General features: G+C 36.5%; 1 protein-coding gene across 2 annotated transcripts in view; it reads left to right on the top strand.

Moving 5' to 3' along the window:
- LOC131690757 (uncharacterized) overlaps positions 1–19,773 on the top strand; it is a 752,331-nt gene that overhangs the window by 456,029 nt on the left and 276,529 nt on the right. The window lies entirely within an intron of this gene.

The following is a 19,773-nucleotide window of genomic DNA, read 5'->3' as shown; positions in this document are numbered from 1 at the left end:
CACTTAGAAATATTTCCCGAGTTCAACGATTTTCAGGTTTCAATCGTTATTTTCTACTATCAAAAAATGATCTCCATTACCACGCTGTCGAAAAAACGAATTGTTTTGCTCGTATATTTTATATTTCTCATACTTGATTATCGCAGTATCTTTCTGAAGCATTTGAAATCTTTTAGAAATGTTACCGTATCATTACATTTTTATTTAATTTTGTAGTTTGTGAGAAACGCCAAGTGTCCGTCTTGCCCACCATGTCCGTATTAGCCGTCTTTCCCCAACTGCGAATAGTCATTCGTCAAGTATGGCACACGGTGGTACACGATAAAAAAAAAACAAAAAAAAAAAACAAAAAAAAATGATGTTTTTAACCCTATACCTAGAGGACAGTTATGCCTAGATCGGTGGTGTATGTCTGACAAGTAATATCTCAACTCGTGATGTGTCGGTACGTCACAGCTCTGAGCTCAAACGCGGTTCATCGCGGTGCTTCTTCGCGGCAGCGAATGTCTGCTAATTCGGTTATCATACTGTTGATAAATCAGTTTCCACGTTCGCAATCGAGGGGTCCGATTTTTGGTTCCATTTCTCAAATCCTGATTTCCAAAGCCCGTCCCGGAATTGCCACTCGAGTCGGTTTCCCGGCTACACGCTAACAAATTGGGGATCCCCATGCTCGATTTTCCGACTGGTAAAAGCTGACACACCGCCGGGTATCGTTAGCTGGAAAGTGTCATAAATCATGACTTGATGAAACAAAAAGAACACAAATGACGACACACATTTGCGCATGCAGTGTCATCCTCGGACCGGACTGGTTGTCATGGGAGTCCGTTATCTTTTGCGCGATTGTTTCAGTTTCCCATCTAGTGCGAAGGCTGTTAGTGCTCCCAGCGGGTGTGACTTGATTCGGAGTGCTTTTTTACTGCGACGAAACATCAGATTGTGTTCTGGAAAAATGTTGACACACACGTACATTACTGCTTATTGGGTTGGATCAGAACAGGCCTTCTGGCCAATTGACGAAATTGCAACGTTTCTAATTTTCAATCGTCGTGAGAGTTGAGAGTTACTAGAGATTGAAAAATGTGCTATTTTATTAACTTTTTTGTTTAACCTGAAATACATATATCAATTTGGCAAAATGTACAGTGGAACGGAATAAATGAATGAAAACAATTTTAAAACGATACGCAGTTTAATAGCGCCGATTTTCTATTATGATTCGTCACAAAATTAATATTAAACGGATTAATAATTACACAATGTTGACATAATTTTCAAATACTATTATTCTTTGGTAAAGACATATAACTGATCATTCACAAGCGCAAATGTAAATCAAGCAATAGAAGGATTTGTATAATTGAATTATTTCTCCATTTCGTATTTCTCCTAATAATAACAACTGTCTTATGGTCTTGTTGAGAACCATATGAAACAATGTGAAGATTGCCGGCACGGCTCATACGCACAGTATAAATCAGCAATTTGCCATCTCGCTTCTGTTGCACTATCATAACTGGGACATAGGAATACTTCCGGTGCGAATGTTCCGCCTCCGTGGATCATGTCAAATGACAGATGGAACAACAATCCTACGCTGGTATAATCTTACTCATTCATTGCTAACAGCATAAGCATGGCATGTCGAGATGAGTTCTGTGTTAGGGAAAGCCTTGCGCAAATTTGAAAAAATTATATATGCTTTCCCTATTTTATGCAGATTTACGGATTTTTCACTAGCCTACTATCAAAATACACAAATCAATTCGATAACATTTTGCCTTTCTCAATAGAAAGGTACTGCTCTGAAAACCGACTTTTTAACGGAGGCCCAGAGGGCCGAGTGACATATACCATTCGATTCCGCTCGTCGAGTTCGGAAAATGTCTGTGTGTGTATGTATGTGTGTATGTGCGTCTGTGTGTGTACGCGAACACAATCTAACTCACTTTTCTCAGAGATGGCTGAACCGATTTTTACAAACTTAGTCCAAAATGACTATGGAATTTCTAATGGAATTTCTAATGGATCCGACTTCTGGTTCCGGAATTACAGGGTGATGAGTACGATCACGTAGAAAATGTCAATTTTAATGAATTCTGCAATGAATGTATAATGGTGAAAATTTTTCCAAAATGTAACCACAACTGCTTCGATTTGTAGTACTAGGTCACTAACAGCCATTCAAAGTCTATTTGGTCACATTGGTCACCATCATCGGTTCCGGAAGCCTCGGCGGAAGTATCCAAATTCAGAATAACAGTCACATCTGTTTCTCGGAGATGGCTAGACCGAATCAACCAAACTTCGTCTCAAATGAAAGATGTTGCGTCCCCGTAAATGGCTATTAAATTTTATCCCGAACCGACTTCCGGCTCCGGAGTTACGGGTTGTGGCTTGCGATCACATAGCAAATTGTGATTCAAACCGATACTCCGATGAAAGCAAAAAAGGTAAAAATTTCGCTAAAATATCTCTCAAATAACTTAAATTTACAGTTCTAGGTCACCGACGGCCAAACAAACTTTCGTTGACTACATTGACCACCATAGACGGTTCCGGAAGTGCCCGGGAAAAGCGGCCATCTTTCAAAACTAGCAAACTCATATCAGTTTCTCGGAAATGGTTGGTTCGATTTTCACAAACTTAGTCCCGAATGAAAGCTATATTATCCAGATGCCTATAAAATTTCGCACGAATCGTTTATATGGTTTCGGAAATATACACTGAACCGTCCGGTCACATATGAAATTCCCATATAAACCGGAACTCAAAATTTTGTTCAAAGGGGGGACCCCATGAAATTTCAGAAATCGAATTCGTATTTTTGATGCCAAACATCTTTAAAATGCATGAAACGTCGAGATTTTATGTTATCTCGAAAAAAGTTTTTTTTATAAAAATCGACTTTTTGGGACTTTGCCGATTTCGCACCTTTTTTCAGTTCAATATTACCGTGGCTGTTTTTTCTTTTACAAAATTTTAGAACTCGAATAATGATTTCTTTTTTTGTATATAGTTTTCTTGTCATGTATAATAATAAAATGTAATATATGCATTTGAAAGCTTTTAATGAATATAAACAACGCAAACATTCTCGTGTTCATGATTGAGAAAGGCACAATTGCACCGCTAGGTGGATTAAAACAGGTTTTTATATTGGCAATTGTCTGAATCGTTTGGTATTCGACTCATGATAATCCATCAACAAGTAACGAAACATACGATAAAACTTTGTCTATCTCCTTACATTTTCACGGCGTTTCTACATTAGTGCGAATTTTTCAATAGTTTGCAGTTGAAATACTAAATTAAACTTGCAATCAATTTTTAAGTTAGATTTTTCGCAATCGCTTAGTGTTTAAATGACCCAAATCCATCAACAATTAACGGCGCTACAGTCGGTCAAATGCATGCCAAATTTTCGCGACGCGGATCGAATTTCAAATATTAGTTTTATACCTATTCCCAGTCTTCTACAGTCGAGTAAACTGTGATTCGTGATTCTAGCTCAGTGACACTCAATTAAACTCTCTTTGAAGACTTCTCCCACCTAGTGACAAAGTCCCTGAGTTAAATACATAAACATCTCTTTCTCCGGATTGGTTCTAACGATTTTCCTGAATTTAGAAACTATAGCATCCTTATTAACTGCTATCGAATTTCACTAGGATCGGTTCTAGTTCCGGAAGTAAAACTTATCATTCAACTCAGTTCGTCGAGATCGAAAAAATGTCTGTTTGTATGTATACATCTTTCAAATAATGTCACTCACTTTTCTCAGAGATGCCTACGCCGATTTTAACAAAATTATACTCAAATGAAAGATGTAAGGGTTTTTTTTTGGATCGAAGCTCTGGTTTCGGAGTTATGGGTCATATATCAAATTATTTTCTATATAAACCGGTAATACCTTGATAAAGTCCCTGAATTAAATACAATTCTCTTTTTCCAAAATGGTTCGATTTTCACAAATCAAGTCTCAAATGAAAGGTGAAGTATCTTTTTTAACTGCAGTTAATTTTTAATTGGATTGGAGTTATGGCTCCAGAGTTATAAGTTGAAGAGGACGAATTTCGCGCCAACTCGAACAAATGTTGGCAGCACCCTCTCAGATTTTAATGAAACTTTCTGTACATGAGAACTTTGTCACAAAAAGACACTTTGCATACTTCCCTACCTACCGTCAAAAATTCAAGTTGGGTACTTTCAAGAAAAAAAGTTATTTGAAAACTGATTTTTTTTTTCAGTGTATTTTTATCAAAAACCTAACCAATGAAAGTTATAATCATCTCATCATTCAATTTCCCAACTACTAGTTGCCTGATGGAAAAAAATATCAGTAACGAATTTGGTATAGCAACTGGACTGGAACGAGGCCAAAGGGATTCGTTTAAAGGAGATCTGGTATTAGAACACTTAGCGCACGACCAGACAACATGTTTAATATCGCGATAACCGCCACCACAAGCCGCTCTCCACGACCCCAATACGCCGGAGATGGGCATTCTACGTACAATGATTGTGCTTGACCCGAGATATCTTCCGAATGAAGTCATGACCCGCATCCATTCTCTTGGACCAAGGTCTGTTGATACCAGAGTCGAAACATGTTTTTTTCGTTTACCAAAATCCGACGAAAATGACGAGCGAGCGATGCTACTTTCGAAACCACTAGAATATTACGAAACCGAAAATGAGACAGCGGCCTACGACAAAGCATGCGGGTAAATTCAATTTCATTATTTCCTCCCCACATTCGTTTTCGCTTCGAAATTGAGAACGACATTAGTCTCTTCGATATTGCACATAGCGCTGGCCAAACGAAAAGAAACTAGTAACGATATTTATTTGCCTTTGTTCGATTTGGGAGAATAACAAACTAGCGATGATATTGGACGACTGAAGGGGCAGTGGTGTGCGTATTTCCTGTGTTTATGGCGTTCTAGTTGCATTGTATGATGCACATTGCTATAATTTCATTTAATGAAAATTAAAATAAAAATCAAAATTACTGATATGAAATTAAAACGAGATTGAATTTTCGTATTGTCATAGGAAAACGAAAGTAACTATTTCTGCTACTCGCATCCATAGAATCGAAAGAAGAAGGGGCGTTGTCTTTATCGTTTCGCTTTGTGTGAATTTAGTAACGAAGGAGGCAGCGAAAAGACGAAGGTGAATTCAGTGAATTTCATCGTTCATTGAATGGGTATGAGAATTTTAGGCCCTGGTTGATACCTTTGGGATTACTGAACTTCCATCGCTCCACGAAATTTATCAATTTTCGAGCGTCCTCTGAGAAGAAATATTTAAAAACTCGTTGAAGCTACGCGATCTTTTATAAATATCACCTTTAAATGCCGAAATGTCCGCCTTCTCATTATCATTTTAAGCCGAGTGTCCGCCTTCTCATTACCCGGAATGGAGCACTGCGAAAGAACTCAAACTAAGGTAATCTGCTATGATTTTTCAAATAAAGTACTCAAAAACTCCCATGTTTTCTCCAGAAAATACAAAGAGTGCTTTCCATGCTCCATCAAATCGAGAGTCTCCTGTAACTGTAACGATGTGGGCATGGTCGCTGATAGGTAAATATAACCATCAGTTTGGTGACGAACGTTCCGTGTATTCCAATCACAGGATGAATCGAATACACAGCGTAGGCCCGAGCCACCATGCGAAACATTGTTTTTCTGATGCTCCGTCCGTTAATCCGTCGACGGACCGGTGCCAATAAACGCGTTTTTCAGCTTTCATCGGGTTTTTCAGTTGCATTTGTTGCATATTGTTGGGTATATTGGGAAAAATTCGGGTGATCCAACGTTCAAAAGTTCCTTTCGCGTACAGTTCTAAGTAATCTCTGTCCACCACACTACCGAGACCAGGAACCACTTACTTCGGTTCTGTAACATGACACTCTCAGGCCTTTACGATGAAGCTTAGGAGAGAAAACTGATTTTCCTCTTTCGGAAATTTATAGGCACATTAGAAGATGTTCCCACGATGGGATAGTCATACTCTCGCTCTTTAGTGTACAAGGAAACGTAGAAATTAGTCGTTGTCGGTGGTGTAGCGCTCTTTTGATTTCTCATCGGAGCGTTCCCTAAAAAGAATGTTTCATTTTGTCCCCACATAATTTATATGCGGGATATGTCGAGAGATCATCCCTAGCCGCAATTAAGGTTTTATGGAACTCTTGAAGCCTTCTTTAAAACTTAGATTGTACTTGAAGTGTGCTATAAAATTGGAAATGCTACTTGGGATGCGGAGTCTCTCCACAGTAGGGAAACTTTTCATGATTTTCTCCGGATTTTCCACAGCGTGCCTTGTTTCTACAATCAGTCGTTGTGGGACTAATTATTTGCAACGACGGCAGTTCATGCCTCGCGGCACAAAAAGGTGAACAGGATGACTAGCCCCGTCCAAAAGATTAAAGTTTGGAAGAGCAGATTCGGCGAAATGTTCGAAATGAGGCTGATGGAAAATAAGTTGTTTTCATGTACTCCTTGATTTTCTCTGAACGCAATTTTTTGCCAATTTGCAGAACCAAAGGGAGACTACACCATCAATCTGTACTTCCCAGGCGAATACATAGACAAGATACTTCTTCGTATACGGCCAAGTGGTATTTAGTTAAACCTCGCAAATAACGATGATGTTAAATGGTTTATCTTGGCCCTCATTCTAGTTTGTTATGAATATATACCAAGTTCGTTACTAATACTTTTTGCATGTATCAAGCAACTAGTAGTTCGGAAATTGGGTTATGAGATGATTATGACTTTCATTGGTTTAGTTTTCAATAAAAATACACTAAAAAAATCAGTTTGGACAAGGAAAAGTTTTTTTTTCAAATAACTTTTTTTCTTTTTTTCTTCTTCATTTTTTTATTTCGACTATGTTAGTCAAATTTTCTTTTTTACGTTTTAACAACATTCAATTAGCTAGAGATTACTGGGTAGGGAAAGTTATGAAACTTAGAGCCATAGTACTCAAGTGAGAGCAAGGATGTGAAGTAAACAGATCGGAAAGCTAGAAGTGGCAGGGTCATTAGAACAGGGCTTATTTTTTTGCCTTCTGATAATGAGGGTCGAGCTTATGCAGAATAACTACGAATCACCCGAGTTCACTATCATGTGTCCTGATAAAGGTAGACGTATCTATCTTTACCGTGACAACCGGTTGTCATTATACGTTGATAGATACGTCTACCTTTATCAGGACACATGATAGTGAACTCGGGTGATTCGTAGTTATTCTGCATAAGCTCGACCCTCATTATCAGAAGGCAAAAAAATAAGCCCTGTTCTAATGACCCTGCCACTTCTAGCTTTCCGATCTGTTTACTTCACATCCTTGCTCTCACTTGAGTACTATGGCTCTAAGTTTCATAACTTTCCCTACCCAGTAATCTCTAGCTAATTGAATGTCGTTAAAACGTAAAAAAAATAATTTTTTTCTTTAAAAGTGCCCAACTTGAATTTTTGATAGTAGGTAGGGAACATAATTACCCATCTAGGAACAAAATTTCATCCAAATCAAAGATGGGTTTTTTTTGTAAATCGACATTAAAATTAAAACTGATTTTTTCAGTGTAGAAGTTGATGAAGACTTTTTTCAATATTTTTATACAAAAATTTGACTAATTTTGTGAAAATCACTCCTACAGCATTTTTTTGTAGGATTTGTCATTTTAGACTACAGCCATTTGAAAAAAAAAAATTGGTAAAAAAAGTTTGACCTTTTTCAAAAGACAGCCTAGATCATTTTTGGAAAAACAAAGTATGCAAAGTGGCTTTTTGTGGCAAAGTTCTCAAGTACAGAAAGTTTCATTAAAATCTGAGAGGGTGCTGCCAACTCTGAATACGATTTAGCGCGAAATTCGTCAGAGTGCAAATTCGCTGAATTTGCCTTTCTCGTGTCAAGAAAGGTTATGCGATCATTCCAAAATCGTTTTTTTACGAAAACCCGGAGGGCCTGGATACATGTACCATTCGATTTAGTTCGTCGAGATCGGACAATGTCGGTGTGTGTATGTGTGCAAGTATGTGTGTAATTTCAAATAGTTGCAAAGTAAAAGTATAACGCTCCCGTAACCTGCTGTTGAATTTTAAGTTAATCGGACCTCCTGTTTCGGAGTTACGGGTTGAAGAGAGCAGTCATACATTATTTGGATTTGCGGATCAAGATCAATAATGATCAATCAAAGTAACTTTTACCCTATTGGCCATCTATGATGGTGCTTGCTGCCACCGAGGAACTCGTCAAATTCCTAAGCTAATATCACACCTATATATAGGCGAATCCTTGGCCAATTTTCACAAACTTACTTTGAAATGAAAAATATAGCAATCACATCGACTGCTATTGAATTGTATTCGGTTTTGATTTTTGGTTCCGGAGTTACAGGTCACACTGGAATTTCCTATTTAAACTATTACAATCGTAATACCTCAGAGGCTACAAATATTGGAATGGTCGTTAAATTGCATCGATTCGCAGTTCTAGATCACTGATTGACATTTCCAGTCAGGAAAAATATTTTAAATCGAAAGGACGCGTTATTTTTAATCCCTTCGATGTTAGTTATATTAATGTAGTAAAGAATAATTTAGCTTTTTTGCCATTTAATTTTAAATTTTTTGTTTTGGTAATCTTTAAACTAGTGAGATTTATTTTTGCATTTTTAGGTCGTTTTTTCCCTATTGTTTTGCCTTTCTCAATAGAAAGGTATTGCAATTGCTCTGAAAACCGACTTTTTAACGGAGGCCCGGAGGGCCGAGTGACATATACCATTCGATTCAGTTCGTCGAGTTCGGCAAATGTCTGTGTGTGTGTGTATGTATGTGTGTATGTATGTATGTGTGTGTGTATGTGTGTGTATGTGACCAAAAATGTCACTCATTTTTCTCAGAGATGGCTGAACCGATTTTGACAAACTTAGTCTCAAATGAAAGGTGCAACGTTCCCATAGGCTGCTATTGAATTTCTAATGGATCCGACTTCCGGTTCCGGAATTACAGGGTGATAAGTACGAACACGCAGAAAATGTCGATTTTAATAAATTCTGCAATGAATGTATAAAGGTGAAAAATTTTCCAAAATATGACCACAACTGCTTCGATTTGTAGTATTAGGTCACTAACATCCATTCAAAGTCTATTTGGCCACATTGGCCACCATCCTCGGTTCCGGAAGCCCCGGCGGAAGTATCTAAATTCAGAATAACAGTCACATCGGTTTCTCGGAGATGGCTAGACCGATTCGACTAAACTTGGCCTCAAATGAAAGGTATTGCGTCCCCGTAAATGGCTATTTAATTTCATCCTGATCCGACTTCCGGTTCCGGAGTTACAGGTTGTGGCGTGCGATCACATAGCAAATTGTGATTCAAACCGATACTCCGATGAAAGCAAAAAAGGTAAAAATTTCGCTAAAATGTCTCTCAAACAACTTAAATTTGCTGTTCTAGGTCACCGACGGCCAACCAAACTTTCGTTGACTACATTGACCACCATAGACGGTTCCGGAAGTGCCCGGGAAAAGCGGCCATCTTTCAAAATTTACGAACTCACATCAGTTTCCCGAAAATGGTTGGGCCGATTTTCACAAACTTAGTCCCAAATGATAGCTATAATATCCCCATAGATGTCAATAAAATTTCGCACGGATCGCTTATATGGGTCCGGAAATATAGACTAAATCGTCCGGTCACATATGAAATTCCCATATAAGCCGGAACTCAATTTTTTTTTCAAAGGGGGGACCTCATGAAATTTCAGAAATCGAATTCGTATTTTTGATGCCAAACATCTTTAAAATGCATGAAACGTCGAGATTTTATGTTATCTCGAAAAATTTTTTTTATAAAAATCGACTTTTTGGGACTTTGCCGATTTCGCACCTTTTTTCAGTTCAATATTACCATGGCTGTTTTTTCTTTTTCAAAATTTTCACATTTTCGTGATTCATGATTGAGAAAGGCACAATTGCACCGCTAGGTGGATTAAAATAGGTTTTTTTGTTTCGAGATTGTACTTAGCAACATTCATTCGTGCTGGTTCTGCGTGATCGGAACCTAATCTTTGTGTTCTAGCCTGAATTAGATTCACTTAGATTAAACAGAAAGTAATAAAGAGGCAACTGTAAAAGGCTACATAGCGCTTTGCATTCATATGTTAAGAATAATTAAGAATTAATACATCAGCTGATTAATTTATTGAGAATTCTACTTTCTCCGAGATACGATGGGTAATTTTTCGTTTTATTTGTTATGTCAGGGATTATCTCTGAATCGTTGAAAACTGTTGGAAATAACATTTGAGACACGGAATCATAGATGCAATATTTGAATTTTATTACATCACATATGGAGAATAGCTGAATTCTGTTATCAATTCGATGAACATTTATGTTTTGGAAAAACAAATAAATATTCCTTAATAATAATGTTTTCTTTTTTTGATAATTCAATTTCAAAAACTTTTGATGCAAACGAAATTACATGAGCATGAATATGGTTTTCGCATTTTATATTCAAATGTTAAATTTTCATACCAATTAAAATTTTATCGTACCCGAGAACGCAACTGTAGAAATTTTGACAACTTATTTTACTGTTCTCGAAAAAAACAGACTGCATTATGTTATTCCACATGGGTGAAACAAAAAATGACCGTGCTACTTTGAACCGCTTCGCTCTGAATATAATTGAACGCACCACAGTTGACTGCCGATGTTGGACTTTAATCCTTTCATAAACTACGCGTAGTCTAGCTTGATGCAGTTGAACGAAAACCCTTTCGGTCGCTGTTTGCGAAGCACCAGAAGATTGTCTGGCGTCTGGACTTCTGAAGTGCCGTTCGAGCGAAACACTGTACACAATCAAAGAGTACCAGTATTCAATGTATCTGATAAGCGTGTGATGGTCTAGTAAGGATGGCTTTCCAGCTCTATTTTGGTCAATGTTAAATTCGCTTCGCTCAAACGCGAGAAATTTACTTTTTCCACGCAAAAATTTTAACTGTACTGTTTCAAATATAATGATATCGATTTAAGCGCAATCCAGTCACTCTAAATCGAGTTATCAACGAAATAGTGTGACATCCTGACTAATGAGATGAATAAGTGGTCGTTTACCCTATACTGTTTTGCCTTCCCAATTTTAATTTTAATAGTTTTATATTTTATCATTTTATTTCCAATTGTCATTTAGCATTGGTAAAACCAGATTATACCTAATTTTATTATATGGTGGATGGCGTTTAAAAAGGGCTAACCCAAAATTTTTCCGAAATTGACATGTTTGCATTTTTTAATAGTTCTATGTAATCCACGCAATTTGTAACTCATTATAATTATTTTTGCATCATTTACACATATATTGGTTATACCGGTGCATATGGAAATTTCGCATGTGACCGCATACTTCAACCCGTAACACAGGAATTAGAACTCCGATTCAAAGGAAATTTAATAGCATTCAATAGCATTCAATGCTGTAGCTTTCATTTAAGACTAAATTTGTGAAAATCGAGTAAGACATTTCTGAGAAGCAGATGTGAATTCAATCCAGGAACTTAACCACATTCCAGGAAGCTTCCGGTTCCGCCGAAGGTGTCCAATGTAGTCAACGTGGATTTGATTGGGCATTAGTGAGCTAAAACTATAAATCCAAACATTTTCGAACACATTTTATGAAGTGCATTGTTTAGATACCATGCTGATTCTTAGTTATATGGGAATATCATGCGTGACCACATTCTTCAACCTTTAACTCCGAAACCGGAAATAGAAATTAAATGATATTCAATAGCAGCCCATGGGAACGTTGTACCTTTAATTTGAGACTAAGTTTGAACAAAAACTGTTTTAATCCCCCTAATGTAATTGTGCCTTTCTCATTTATCCAATAGCAAGTCAAATTAAATATATTTGTGAACATGTCTATTACATTCTTATTACACTTTGCACATATTTACACGAACGCGAGTGACAGGAACCTGATGAGCCACATGTTGACGATGACGTCATTGGAACAAAAAATATAATATTTATGTGGATAAATCACCATGAATTAAATGTTGTCTTCATGTTAACATAAGACATAACATAAGAGACTGTAAAAGAGGATGTTAGAGAAGCCTAGTTGAAAATGCATTCAGTCATCACCGAATCCGATGTGACTTTAATTCTGGAATATGCCCGGTACCTTGCTTCGGTTTAAATTCCTATGTAACCGTAGTAACTCCGGAATCAAAAGTGAGATCTGAATGAAAATCAATTTATTTGAAACACCCAAAGAATATCAATTTGAAAGAACAATGTGAACAATGGACTAGTTCACTAGGGATGTGTGTGACAAAGATCTATTTTGCGGAGAGTACAGTCGCAATGAGACGAGAACTTATTTATGGAACATTGTTGTCATGTTGTTGTACCATTACATTGTACGATTAATAGCTTATAGTGAAGACCCGATTTTATCAGCCCACGATTTTGTCAGCCTCATATGAAAATTGATAGTTGGTAGTTTGATGGGCTCTAGCAGACCAACCAAGTCGAATTCGAGTAAATTTTTTTTTGAGCATATTTTTCTTATCTTAGAGATCCTTAATATGAAAAAATCCAAATTTTAATTTTATTTTAAATTTTGCGCTGTCTGACCCTATTAAGCGAAATTTAAACTAAATAATTGGAAAGGGTTATGAAGCTATATCTAGGGACTAAAGAAGAATATTTTAAGAACTTCGGGTTTTAAAAAGAAAGAAAAATATGTGTCCCGATTTTGTCAATATCCCCGTTTTAACAGCCTAAAACTCACCAAAGGGCTGTTAAAAACGGATCTTCACTGTATTAGAATTGTCTAACGTTGATGCGAGTTTTTATGAAAATTTTGCTAGTTAACTTGAGTGCTTATGCTACAGAATTTGTGAAGTTAAAGGCTGTTGAAGTATTATCTCTGATAGTCGACACTAAGCTAACAAGGCATCAATACTTAATAATTTGCGCTTAAGTAGTAGAAAGGCTAGATTATAACAGAAGCGCTTTTTTTAAAGATACTTCTAGTTCTCCGATCTGTATACTTCACATCCTTGCTCTCACTTGAGTACTATGGCTCCAAATTTTTATAACTTTCCCGACCCAGTAATCTCTAGCTAATCAAATGTCGTTAAAATGTAAAAAAGTGTTATACCTAAATCGAAAATACAGCTAAGAAATCAACCGAATTGAGGCTAGCCTAAACAAACAATTAATAAAATCGTCGATTAGAACCAATAAACGATTCCGAGTTGATAGCTGGAAGTCGATAGATTTTATCATCTAATATAAAATTTGTAGTAAAAAAGTTACAGTTCATTAAAGTACGTTGAAATCTAATCCGCAAGAAACGAATTCACGATAATGAAATCGGATAGTTTATTTATTGATTCGTATTGATTACCAACTATTGGCAAAACTTATATCATAAAATATGTGAGAAAATCAATTTATCACTATAAGATGAATTCATCTGATCTTTTCGATATCAAATTTGAGCTGACCGACTCCAGATTCACTTATAATATATGGCTATGGGACGAAATTCTCTAAAAATGTATATGGCGGATGATGAGAATATAGGTCAAAGGGGAGGGAGAGGGGTTGATGTAGAAAGAGATAGTGTGAGGGGAAGTTGAGAGGAGGCTGATGGAGTATGCAACACTCAACCGCATATTATACCCTCTATTTGAGATTTGGTTTATGTCAATCGGTTCAGTCATCACCGAGTAATCGATGTGACTAATTCTGGAATACGTCCAGAACCTGAAAATTCCGGAACTGTCGATATTGGACATTATATTCAAAGAATCTTTGATTGGCCATCAGTGATCTAAACTTGCAAATAGAAATGATGGGATCTAGACTTGCAAATAGAAATCGATTTTAACCATTGAAGTACTACGATTGTACCGGTTTATAAGGGAAATTCCTATGTGGTCGCAATAAACAACCTGTAACTCCGGAACCAAATGTCCACGGGAGTATTGTATCTTTCATTTGAAACCAAGTTTTAAAAAAAATCGGTGAAGAATTACCTGAGAAAAAAGTGTGAGATTAACTTACGAGCTTGGAAAGTACCTGGGGGCATCCAGAACCGTCATAGGTGGCCAATGTGGTCAAAGCTGCTTAGAATGATCATTAGTGACCTAGATCTGTAAATCCGAGTTATGTTGCACCCTTTTTAATATGTATTACACCATTTGGACATCATGGTGTTACCATTTTATATGGAAATTTGCTGGGTGACCGCACTCTTCAACCCGTAACTCCGGAACCGGAAGTATAGGAGAGATACAAAAAGTGATATAAATTATTTTCTTTCGTTATAGAGTTATGGTGTCTTCGGAGAAGTTGCTGTATGGCACCTAGCGCTTTATTTAGTTGAATCATACTAGTTCGAAATTCAATCGCTAGGGCGGCGCTGTTTTCAACTTTTTAATAAATCTAGGTAGAAATGTGGGGTCTTCCAGAAAGATGTAGGTCCTATCATTTAAGTATATCTTCTGAAGAAGCAAATTTTATAGGTCCTGTATGTTTCGAGATAGAGCATGTTTTGGTTAAAAATTTTACTTCAAATGTTTCCAAAATGTGCCATATTTCAAAACTTGTACAATCTACTAAGTTAATATCTTATATAATTACCGAACATACAACTTTGTCGTAGACACCATCTTTTTATTTCGTTCCATTAAAAAGTAGATAACAGCACCGCCCTGGCGACGAAATTTCGAACTAATATGAAATGATCAAATGAAGCGCTGGACGCCATGCAACAACTTTGCCAAATACACTACAACTCTAAAACGAGTGATAAGGAAAGGACATGTGAATTGTGGGTTAACCCCTTTTAGACGCTAGGTACTCCCGGGGTTACCCCCTCTAACTGCAAAATGCTCGTGAATTGAAAGGTAGTTCATATAACGATCTTATTTATTCTAGATAACATTGGTCAACCGGTTGTCACGGTAAAGATAGATACGTCTACCTTTATCAGGACACATGATAGTGAACTCGGGTGATTCGTAGTTATTCTGCCTAAGCTCGACCCTCATTATCAGAAGGCAAAAATTAAGCCCGCATGATATTAAGCCTGTTCTAATGACCCTGCCACTTCTAGCTTTCCGATCTGTTTACTTCACATCCTTGCTCTCACTAGAGTACTATGGTTCTAAGTTTCATAACTTTCCCTACCCAGTAATCTATAGCTAATTGAATGTCGTTAAAACGTAAAAAAAAAAAAAAAATCCTCAGGTACACAACTGAAGATAAAAGGATTAACATTGCAGAAGGCTGCAACTTTGTGGCAAAAAAAATTGTAATATAATGTTAAATGCTGCCTCTCTTTCTCGCACATGCTTAGAATAGGACATTTTAAAAAATTCTTCTTATCTTCGAAGTTAAATAACTTTACCCGGTAAGCTCCAATCATTATCCAACTTTCAACAAAGTTGTTCGTTATTAAAAAAGCTACACTACCTGAAGTTTTGAGGTATGCAGAGTAACTGAGAATTTGTTTTGAATTTTGATTTCTTGTTTTCGATTTTCCATATATGACACTATAGAAACTTCAAAACTCTTGTGAGTGAACTAGAGCTATAGGAAAAAGCTCATAAGTGACATATGGTTTGTAGAGCTAATTAACACATGATTTAGCAGTGTTCCAAAAAAGTTTAAAAAATTGGCGGTCTAGTATGCGTGCGCAGTTCTGGGTGCATTGAAAAGCGTTTACGTGAGAAAAATTACATGATACTATAAATGGTAAATGTGTTTTAACTTGATCAAAGATAAGTTCGTCAAAGCTTAGGAAATACTTGTAAAAATTGAAATGAATTCATAAAAAATTGATTTTTGGATGCAAACATACGTGCCAGGAATATTATTTGCATCACCAGTATGCACAGATGATGTCGAAATACCTAGCGGGCCTGCTAGGCACCCTTGCCTTTTTGTGCCTTTAAAACGTTTATACAAATCTATGAAGCACACCATATGTAATATTTCCGTAATATATTACTTTTTCGATGAATTTTATCATCAGTTAAGGGAATTTCCATGCTCAAGCTCTTACTGCATGCATAACGCTTTGTAACTAAGAAATCGATAGCCGCTGGGCCTGGAAGACCCGTGTGCCTTTTTGAGGGTTAATTGGTTCAAAATCTTCTTACGGGATATCGCACAGATCCGAACTCCCTTCTCAGGCGAATATTGTGCATGACGATCCACCTCCTTGACAAGCCATCGGGTACAACTCAGTCGAACAATCTGCCGTTGTTTGAACGAACCATAATTTCGCTGCCATCGCCGAGACTGCACAAACAAACTCACGCTGCGCTGCCACCACCGGGACCGTACTACGGAAGTCGAATTGGTGACAATATGTCTGAATTCTTTTCTAATGGTTCCGGAGTTCCTCAAGGTAGTACACGATGTCCGTTGCTATTTTCATTGTTCGTGAATGATGCAGTCTTCGTTCTAATGCTTGGAGGCAAACTGTTTTTCGACGATGACTTTCTCGTCATAAGAAAGGAAACCGATTACCGTGAATTACAGTGATACATTTTACCACTGGTGTCAAAGAAACATGTTGATTCTAAGTATTGCGAAATGTTTTGTGATCAGTATTCATCGTACAAGGGACATGCCTAATTTCAACTACAATATTGCTGGAACTCAGATGCAATGCATTGACCAAGTAAAGGATCTACGCGTTATTCTTGATGAAAGGCTAACTTACAGCAAACAGCGACCATTGACAAAGCGAATCGATTGCTGGGTTTTATATTCAAAATTGCCAGCGAATTCCGAGATCTTCTGTGTTTCAAGGCTTTATATTGCTCATTGCTCTTAGTTGGAATTGGCAAACATTGTCTCGTGCCGTTATCATGCAACGTGAAGTGAAATGATTAAAGCTGTCCAGCGCAAATTTATACGATATACTTTACGTCAATTGCCTTGGAATGAACCTTTGAATCTTCCACCATATGAGAACCGTTTCAGACTATTAGGACTACATACTTTGTAAGATCGTAGACACGCTTCGCAGGCCATTTTCATATCAAAGCTTCTGTTGTCTGAGTATGATGTTCTCGATCTCCTTGGACAAATCAACCTCTACGCTCCAACCCGTGTTCTTCGCCCTGGGACATTGCTACACATCGAAATGCGTAATACTAACCACGCTGCTAATAGTCCGATTATAGCGATGATTGGTCGCTTCAACGAGCTTGCCGAGCACTTCGACCTCAATAGTAATTCATCACAATTTCGTCAACGTTTGCTGTTACATTAGGTTAATTATTTTTCGTTTAGTTCATTAAGTCTTAGTGTCAGATGAACACATATTTTCAAATACAAATATATTGAATGTACGGCTTTTGTGCTATCGACATAGCCTAGACACTTAACACTATTTACTTCAATGTAAATGAAAACTTTGAAATTTCTACCTGTCTCATTCACGAATCGCATTCTCCTTCTGTCACTCTCTATTGAAAGCACATGTGACCTTTTTTTTAATTCATTTCGTTTATTTAATAGGCACAAATGCGTTAGCTTGGCGTTGCCAAATTCTTTTTTTTACATTTTGAGTATCTTAAAACTAAAAGGTTACAATGCACAAATATTTTTCAATATTGAGAGGAACATTTTTTACAACTATCTTAAACTAAAAATACGATTCGATGTACAAGATTTAACAATAATTATTTTTCACAAAAAAAATTACAGCTCTCTTAAGACTAGGAATGTAGACTAATATAAAAGAAGGGGAACAAACTTTTATGAGAAATTTCCCAGCTATCTTAAAACTAGGAATACAATTAGATATACAAGATGAAAAACGAAAAAAATGAAAAGGTTCAAGGCTATCTTAAAATTAGGAATATAATACAAAACTTGCAACTTTCAGGCACAGTGGAGAACAGTGACATGAGTTAGAGCCTCAGGCTGGTAGATGGTAGATGCCTAGGATCGGGTTGACGGCGGAGAATCCTTCAAGAGTGATCAGACCATCGACCTGCTCTCTTTTTGACTTCATTTTTGCAGGCGTGGTAAAGGTGATGGCTGTCACATAGTGGCACTCTGATTGTCCAAAAGGAAGGACAGGGAACTTCTAAAAACGAGAAATTAAGGATATGGGCTAGATTGGGATATTTGTCGATTTAATAAAAAGGTAGATGAGAGACATATAGGGAAAATCGCGACTTGCCAGGACCTTGTCTCACTATACTATTTCCAATGTACAAAAATCTTTCTCTCGGGAATAAGGTTAAAATCAATAAAGGTTAATCAATAAAGTAGAAACAAAGATAATCTTAAACGACCCCGTCAAGAAAAGAAGAATGAAAACGAAAAGGTGAAAACAAAAAAAACAGAAAGTCCATTGTATATAAATTACACATTTTCCAGATAAAGGGATTTTCAAAAAAAAAATCATTACTTTCTGATACAATGGTTCTCAAATTTTTTAATCTACTTTATTCAAAAATGGTTTTTAATTTCATTCTAAATAGTCAATTTTCTCAGTTTCTTCATTTCATGGATTTCGTTCGTCCTGTTTATTTTACTCTTTTTGAATATTTTAAATATATGATCATGGCATTTTAATTATTTATTTCTTTAACTATTTTATTCGTTTTATTCTTTAGATTCACCCTGAGCAGTTTTTTTGCATTTTATTCATATCATTTATTTAATTTAATTCACTGTCTTCATTCTATACATTCTATTCGTTTTTTCCAGTTCGTACATGTTATTCAGTTTCTTCATTTTAAGATTTCAACTATTTTTTCAGTTTTATTCATTTCATTAAAATGGTTTATTTGAGACAATTTTTTTCTATTATTTATAACTTTTTCCATGATCAGTAATTCCACTTATTTATTTTATTCAACTTGTTAGTTTGAGTCAATTCAATTTTTCAATTAATTTTATAAATATTTTTAAATATTACCTAAAATTCCATTTAATGAGTTAATCTAATTTGATTTATAGATTTCATTAATTGGATTTATATGAATCATTCTATTCATTTTATGATTTTTAAAACCTTTTTGCCTTTCTTCTATAGAAATGCTAAACAGTCACTCTGAAAACCGGATTTTTAATCGAGGCCCGGAGGGCTGAGCTTCTTGTACCATTCGACTCAGTTCGTCGAGTTAGGCAAATGTCTGTGTGTTTGTGTATGTGTGTGTATGTATGTGACCAAAAATCAGCACATCGGTTACTCAGGAATGGCAGAACCAATTTAGTCTCAAATGAAAGGTACAACATTCCCATAGGCTGCTATTGAATTTCATGTAATTCCCACCCACCTTCCATCATCAATTACCCTCCCCCCCCTACCCACTCCCCCCCCCCCCCCCCGAAAAAACCAGTCATAAATTCATGAACAAAAGGTCGCGATTTCGTGAACTGAACAATTTACGGAAACCGTGACCAAGTTCCTGAAATTATGAATAATAAATCTCGAATTCATGAAACTATTTGTGTTTTCAAAAACTAGTTCGCCCCGAATATATACATGGCGTTACATTAGAATATTTGGTTAGGGTACTTTTGTTGTTCCCTGGACATGTTAGTTTTTGTTGTGATTCTAGTTCATGATTTGAGAATACACAGACGGCAGTCAAATGATGTTCATGATTTCAAGAGCTTATTGGCGATTCTTGTGATTTCTTATCACGTTATTGTGCTATCTTATTCATGAGTTTACTATCGCATTTT

The sequence above is a fragment of the Topomyia yanbarensis genome, chromosome 3, assembly GCF_030247195.1.
Source record: "Topomyia yanbarensis strain Yona2022 chromosome 3, ASM3024719v1, whole genome shotgun sequence".
Classification (NCBI taxonomy): Eukaryota; Metazoa; Arthropoda; class Insecta; order Diptera; family Culicidae; genus Topomyia; species Topomyia yanbarensis.
Note: the sequence above shows the minus strand (reverse complement) of the source record. Positions and strands in the feature narration are given on the sequence as shown.